This window comes from Armigeres subalbatus, chromosome 3 (genome assembly GCF_024139115.2).
Source record: "Armigeres subalbatus isolate Guangzhou_Male chromosome 3, GZ_Asu_2, whole genome shotgun sequence".
Classification (NCBI taxonomy): Eukaryota; Metazoa; Arthropoda; class Insecta; order Diptera; family Culicidae; genus Armigeres; species Armigeres subalbatus.
Genome location: NC_085141.1, coordinates 129708899 through 129714898, shown reverse-complemented (window position 1 = coordinate 129714898; position 6000 = coordinate 129708899). Strand labels below are relative to the sequence as shown.

General features: G+C 33.7%; 1 long non-coding RNA gene across 1 annotated transcript; it reads right to left on the bottom strand.

Moving 5' to 3' along the window:
* Positions 1–3222: 3222 nt before the first annotated feature.
* On the bottom strand, positions 3223–3924 carry LOC134219733 (uncharacterized). The gene is made up of 3 exons (XR_009981646.1): positions 3653–3924; positions 3319–3385; positions 3223–3261 (listed from the first exon to the last, which is right to left on the bottom strand). It is a non-coding gene; the product is annotated as an uncharacterized LOC134219733 (long non-coding RNA).
* Between the last annotated feature and the right edge of the window lie 2076 nt (positions 3925–6000).

The window sequence follows — 6000 nt, the reverse complement described above, 5'->3', positions numbered from 1 at the left end:
GTAGAACATGTTATACGCAATTTGCACTGATCATCGGCTGCTTGTGCATTCGTGCGGCAACGCGCGGGTGCTGTGTTTAGGTTCCGTGGCATATTTAAATCATCTGACGTTGAAAAACATTACGATTGAGTTTACATCATGTGTTTTTGTGTCAATTCGGTCAATTCATTTAAATATGTCACTTAGTATTCATAATGTTTTGGTGTGCCGGGAAGCAACTTCAGAATCAATTTCAACATTTAATTTGAATCCTCTGTAGGCATTCTTCCTGGCGTTGCAGCAAATAATCCATATTGGCAAAACATGGCTGGCCTAACAATTAATTTGTTAATAAAACAATTTATTTTAGTAAATGGTTTTGATTTTTCTATAAATATTAATTTACTATATTCGTACCTTTTCGCTTGCATACCTTCTGTTGAAAAACCACTGAGATATAGCCATTTGAAAATTTAGTTACTACGATTTTCTGCACGAATGTATCCGCGTAAGTTTTTTTTAGCGAATCAATCCTTGTGTTAATTGGAACATTCATGGTGACAACATATCTGTTTGAAGATTTCAAATAGCACCCGGATTATGTGGAAGAAGAGTTTCGGAAGGATTCGGAGAAAATTTTTCATTCTTGCAAATCAATGGAAATGTATTCAAACTTTTCTACAATCCACGCATGTTTTGGATCATGTAGTAATCTAAGTTCGATCATTTAGTTTGCCGATGACTCATTCCGGAGGTTAAATTTCAAAACGTGTTTTATGGTGGACTTCTGGTGCGAATATTTTTCGACAGCTCTGCCCAACAGTTTTTTTTTTTAATTTACCTAATAACAGAGTTAAAGCACTAGTGTGTAATAACTTATACTAAATGATAACAACATTATTTTTTTATTGGTCATTATTAGTCAGTATAAGTAAACAAAATGGGGACCGGATGATGCTTTTTTATTTCACCCGGCAAGGGATATAGGGCGTCAATTTTAAAATAATTGTTAAAACGTTAAAACACATTTTAGCCGAAAGTGATTTGATTTTTCGGGTTCGAAATTTAATTTTCTTTTAGACTGGCAACATGAAAGTCTAATTATTTCGATTAAAAGACTTGTGTAGTGTAGATATGTAGTCTAACACAGAGGTTCCCAAACTTTTTGGATATGCGACCCACCTAGTAAAATCCCATATTCTTTGCGACCCACCAGGTACCAAATACATGCATTTGAAGAAGGTGGATAAAAATAAGTTCACGTTGGATTGATCAAATCATAATAATAAATTATGTCATACCCCTGTATTGTATTTTTCAAAATCTCAATTTTTAATTCAATTTGGCACGGAATTAAATTGGATTTGAGTTGGATTTGGATTAGATTTGGATTGGATTTTATATTCGGTTTGAATCGAATTTGGGTTGGATTTGGTTTGTAGTTTGATTTGGACTAGATTTGGATTGAACTTTGTATTGGATTTGGATTGAATTTGGATTCTAGTTGGATTATGATTGGATTTGGAGTGAATTTGGATTGGATTTGGATTGGATTTGCATTGTAGTTGGATTTTGTTTGGATTTGGTTTGGATTGGATTTGAAGTGAATTTTTATTGGAACTGGATTGTAGTTAGATTGTAGTTGGATTAGATTTGAATTGATTGTATTGAACTTCTTTGTATTTGCCAACATCTCTCTATTATTCTATTTCTAAGTGTCTGCCTCTGTTCACTTCACTCTAAAAACAAAAGAAGGCCATTGAATTCGTCTTCCATTCATTACTTAGATCCATATCTATTTGGTGGAATAGATTTGTGGGACAAAATAGGCCTAAAAGTATGAATCATAATTAATCTTTCGCGACCCACCATTGATCAGCCCACGACCCCCCTGGGGGTCGCGACCCACAGTTTGGGAAACCATGGTCTAACATATAGGTAAATTCTTCGGCTATCTTTTGGTGGTGTTGGATTGCGTGGGAGTGCTCTCGCCTGTCAGATTTGACAAATCGATGTTTTAATCTTTGTTTACACACGCAGAGAAGTCGTTTTAAAAATTTGGCATTTAGTAAAATAAAAATTGTATAAAATTTATTTGTATTATACCAAAAAATTATGTTAAAAAAAAGAGGGTCAGGATGAGTGCCGAGTGCTCTCCTTGCTATAATCCATTACAAATTACACTAAGGTAAACAACGATTTTTGATTCCCTGACACATTATTGGCACAAGTATGCTGATTTAGGTAACACCAGCTCTGTCACGAGTAATTTATCAAATTTTGTACAGGAGTTTACCTGTAGATCTGAGTGATCTGATAAATAAGTTTAGTTCAGTTCAGTATAATATATACAAAAGCAAATTAAAATTAATCAACTTTAATCAAACCTTCGGATAATCACTTCGAAATTTTCTCCATATGAAGAAACGCAACTTAGTATCGAATTTGATCCGACTTAATAAAATCTGAAGAGAAGATTTTATTAAGTCGGATCAAATTCGTAAATTTTAGTTGAAAAGTGGTTAAATATCAATGACAAAAACGGAACTGCTCATCAGCAAAAATGAATTCTTATCTATATGATGAAGAATCATACTATTCCAGAAGGTGCCAGAAGCCTAAGCTGGATTCTGACTTCAAAACGGGAAACATTCGAAAATTTGTCATTTGACCAAAATTATGGATCATATTACCGAAGTTATGGATCATAATCACGATAAAAATTGCGCAAAGTTGTATTTTTTATTAAATGTAGTTTTCTATGGATAATTTTAAAACATTTATAGATCATTTGTCATACGCTCATGGGAAAATAGCAGGAATGATATTGTTTTTCTTGATCATGTTTAAAGGTACATACTTATTTTCCAATTATTTGATTTATTTTTTTTTCACTTAGTTATGCTTAGTTATGGATCTTAAAATTATTCTTTATGGATAAGCCTGAACTATTTTATGGATTTAAAGTAACGTTTTATGGAACATTCAGATGTTATTTATGGATCGTTGTTGTGCATTTAACGGTACAAAGTAAGGGCTGCCATAAACAAATGTGAAAAATAAGCCCTATTTAGTGTTATATTAGACTTGTATAATATGTTTGTCAACCCTTTTGAACGAGCGAGAAAGGCATCATCACCGCTAGGTGGATTAATCAGGGTTTTTTTTTTATTATTTCATGCGCATACATTATTTGCTATATAATACCCACTCTTATAGTGCCCTTCTTCCTTACAATTGCAAATCCGTTTCGACTTCTTCCTTTTCTTCTACTGCACTTTCCTAGCAATTTAAAACTTAAATAATTACAATTTTCTTTTCTTTTTCAGATTTACTTACAAGCAGATCACCGTACAAACTAGCGTAAACTAACGGTTCGGGCAGTATAATGCTACTGGGAAGTGTTCTGTAAGAAAAGATATTTTAGTTACTAGATAAAGATTGTCGCTACTGTTCCCTTTGTTCCGCTGTCCGAAACATGTGTGGTACATACCTGTCAAATCGTATGGATTTTCCTTCTTTGACATTTAGCTCCCCTATCCTCGCCAGCAAAAGATGTTTCGGACAGCGACGACAGCGACAATCTTTATCTAGTAACTAAAATATCTTTTTCTGTAAGCTATATAATTTTGTTTGTATTTCAGTAACTAATTACATATTTTTCTTTACTTACAGGCAAATCTTCGGAATTTCTACGTTTCTCAACGATTTCTCCGGCTATCTCTCCTTAAAACACTGGTTTTAGCAAGAATTTATAATAAGCTATTTACACTGCATTCATTCAATTCAACTTTCTGGTTTGTTTTTGTTTGTTCCTTTCCCATATTCGCCTATAGACGAATCCAAGTAAAAATAAGAAGAAGACACACGACGGTGTTAACTTTGACAGATCCTACAGCTCAGCATAGGGAGATCATTTTAAAATGCTTATAATAAATTCTAGACAAAATGTAATTAAAATCTGATTGATGGGCGGTACGGAAAAAGTTCTGAATTACATATCTGAAAGCTTATCTCAATTTTTTGAATATTTTCCAAAAATGTATCTATCATACAATTCGGAACTTTTTCCGTATCATACATCAATCAGATTTTAATTACATTTTGTCTAGAATTTATTATAAGCATTTTAAAATGATCTCCCTATGCTGAGCTGTAGGATCTGTCAAAGTTAACACCGTCGTGTGTCTTCTTCTTATTTTTACTTGGATTCGTCTATCGCGCGAAGCGCTGTTTGCGTATCGCGCAAATTATATTGGCAGAGGGTTCGGCTATTTTACCGACTGCGGACCTAGCACTGTTGAACATTCCCCAGCCCGTAACATCCGGTAGCTTCACCTGAGATTCCGGATTTACCGTCTAGAACCTCTAACACCGCTAAATTCGCCACTGCTCGCCTATGCACCTTTCCATCTGAAGTTTTTACATCCGCTTGACGTATACGTCCATCTGACCCCTCGATTATCTTTTCCACTCTTCCTCGCACCCAGTTCTTCCTGTTTCTTCCGTCGACTACGAACACCAAATCACCAGCTTCTAAAGATTTTCGCTCTTCGAACCACTTTGGACGATGGTTCAAGGTACACTGAAACTAAGAGCGAAGTAATTTTAACCATGGTCGTGTAGTAAAAATAACAATTATGTGTATTGTTGAAATAAATTGATATAGATCTTATTAATAACAACATTGTTGTTAAATTCACTATGTTGTCATGACATATTTTACTATGCCCATAGTAAAAAAACTGCTACTCCTGTCAGCTTGATATTTTTTTTTCAAAAGCACGCAATTTTATTCACTCTGTGCTAGCAAATTTTAGTTCTTTAATTATTTATATCATATAATGTAAAATGTGTGCAACAAAAGGCAATCAAATTGTAGTAATGGATGCAGAGCAAATTGATGGTTTGTATAGCCATGTTTCAGACAAAATTTATCCTCAAACTTCGTTTCTTTTTTCAGCCCGTGACAAAAATCCGGAGCTCTGGGAAATGTTCGATGGATTCATCAATTTATTTTATTTTTACCGGTATGATTTTTGTTGTTGCAATGAATTGTATTGAATTCATATGTACTTTTCTATAGAACATGGCGTAATGATGGATTTTGTGATGATCTCAGCGGCCATTGACATGCGGCCGTGAAGGAAGTTTTTTCGGTGACGAGAAAAAAAAATGTAGCCACGAGATCCGAGGACCGGTAATTCCCCCGTGTTTGCATCCAAACAACATCTCTCGTGAATACCTTCTCATATTCTTTCTACACAAGTAACTTTGACTTTTTGAACAACAATCTCGGATGGAACGAAAAGGAAAATTGGGACCCAGTTTCATAAAACGCACCTGTGTTAAAACAATCAACATAGCGAACAGGTTTACCGTGGTTGACCAAGTGGTCGAATATTACAATGTGAATGGCAACGTCAGATATTTTACGATTTTAGTATCACGTAGAAAACTTTACCATTTCTACTATTAATTATTCTCGTTATGTAACTTGTTGTGTAATAATTGCAATTCGTAAAGAAAAAATAAAACATTATTTGTAATTTAATCATTGTGTATATTTATAATACCAAAAATAGAGACTGTAGGAGAATGAGCAGATACGTTCAACGAAAATATACATATATCTAAAGAAACAATAAACACTCAAATTATAAATTCATATAACAATATTACGAAATATAGAAGTGGAATTTCAGATACAAAAAACAAATGAATAAAGAATTTGCATTCAATATTGAGACAAAACAGATAATATTCTTATTATACCAGAAAGGCAAATGACAAGTTGGATAATAGACGAATCCAAGTAAAAATAAGAAGAAGACACACGACGGTGTTAACTTTGACAGATCCTACAGCGCAGCATAGGGAGATCATTTTAAAATGCTTATAATAAATTCTAGACAAATTGTAATTAAAATCTGATTGATGTACGGCACGGAAAAAGTTCTTAATTACATATCTGGAAGCTAATCTCAATTTTTTAAATATTTTCCAAAAATGTGTCTATAA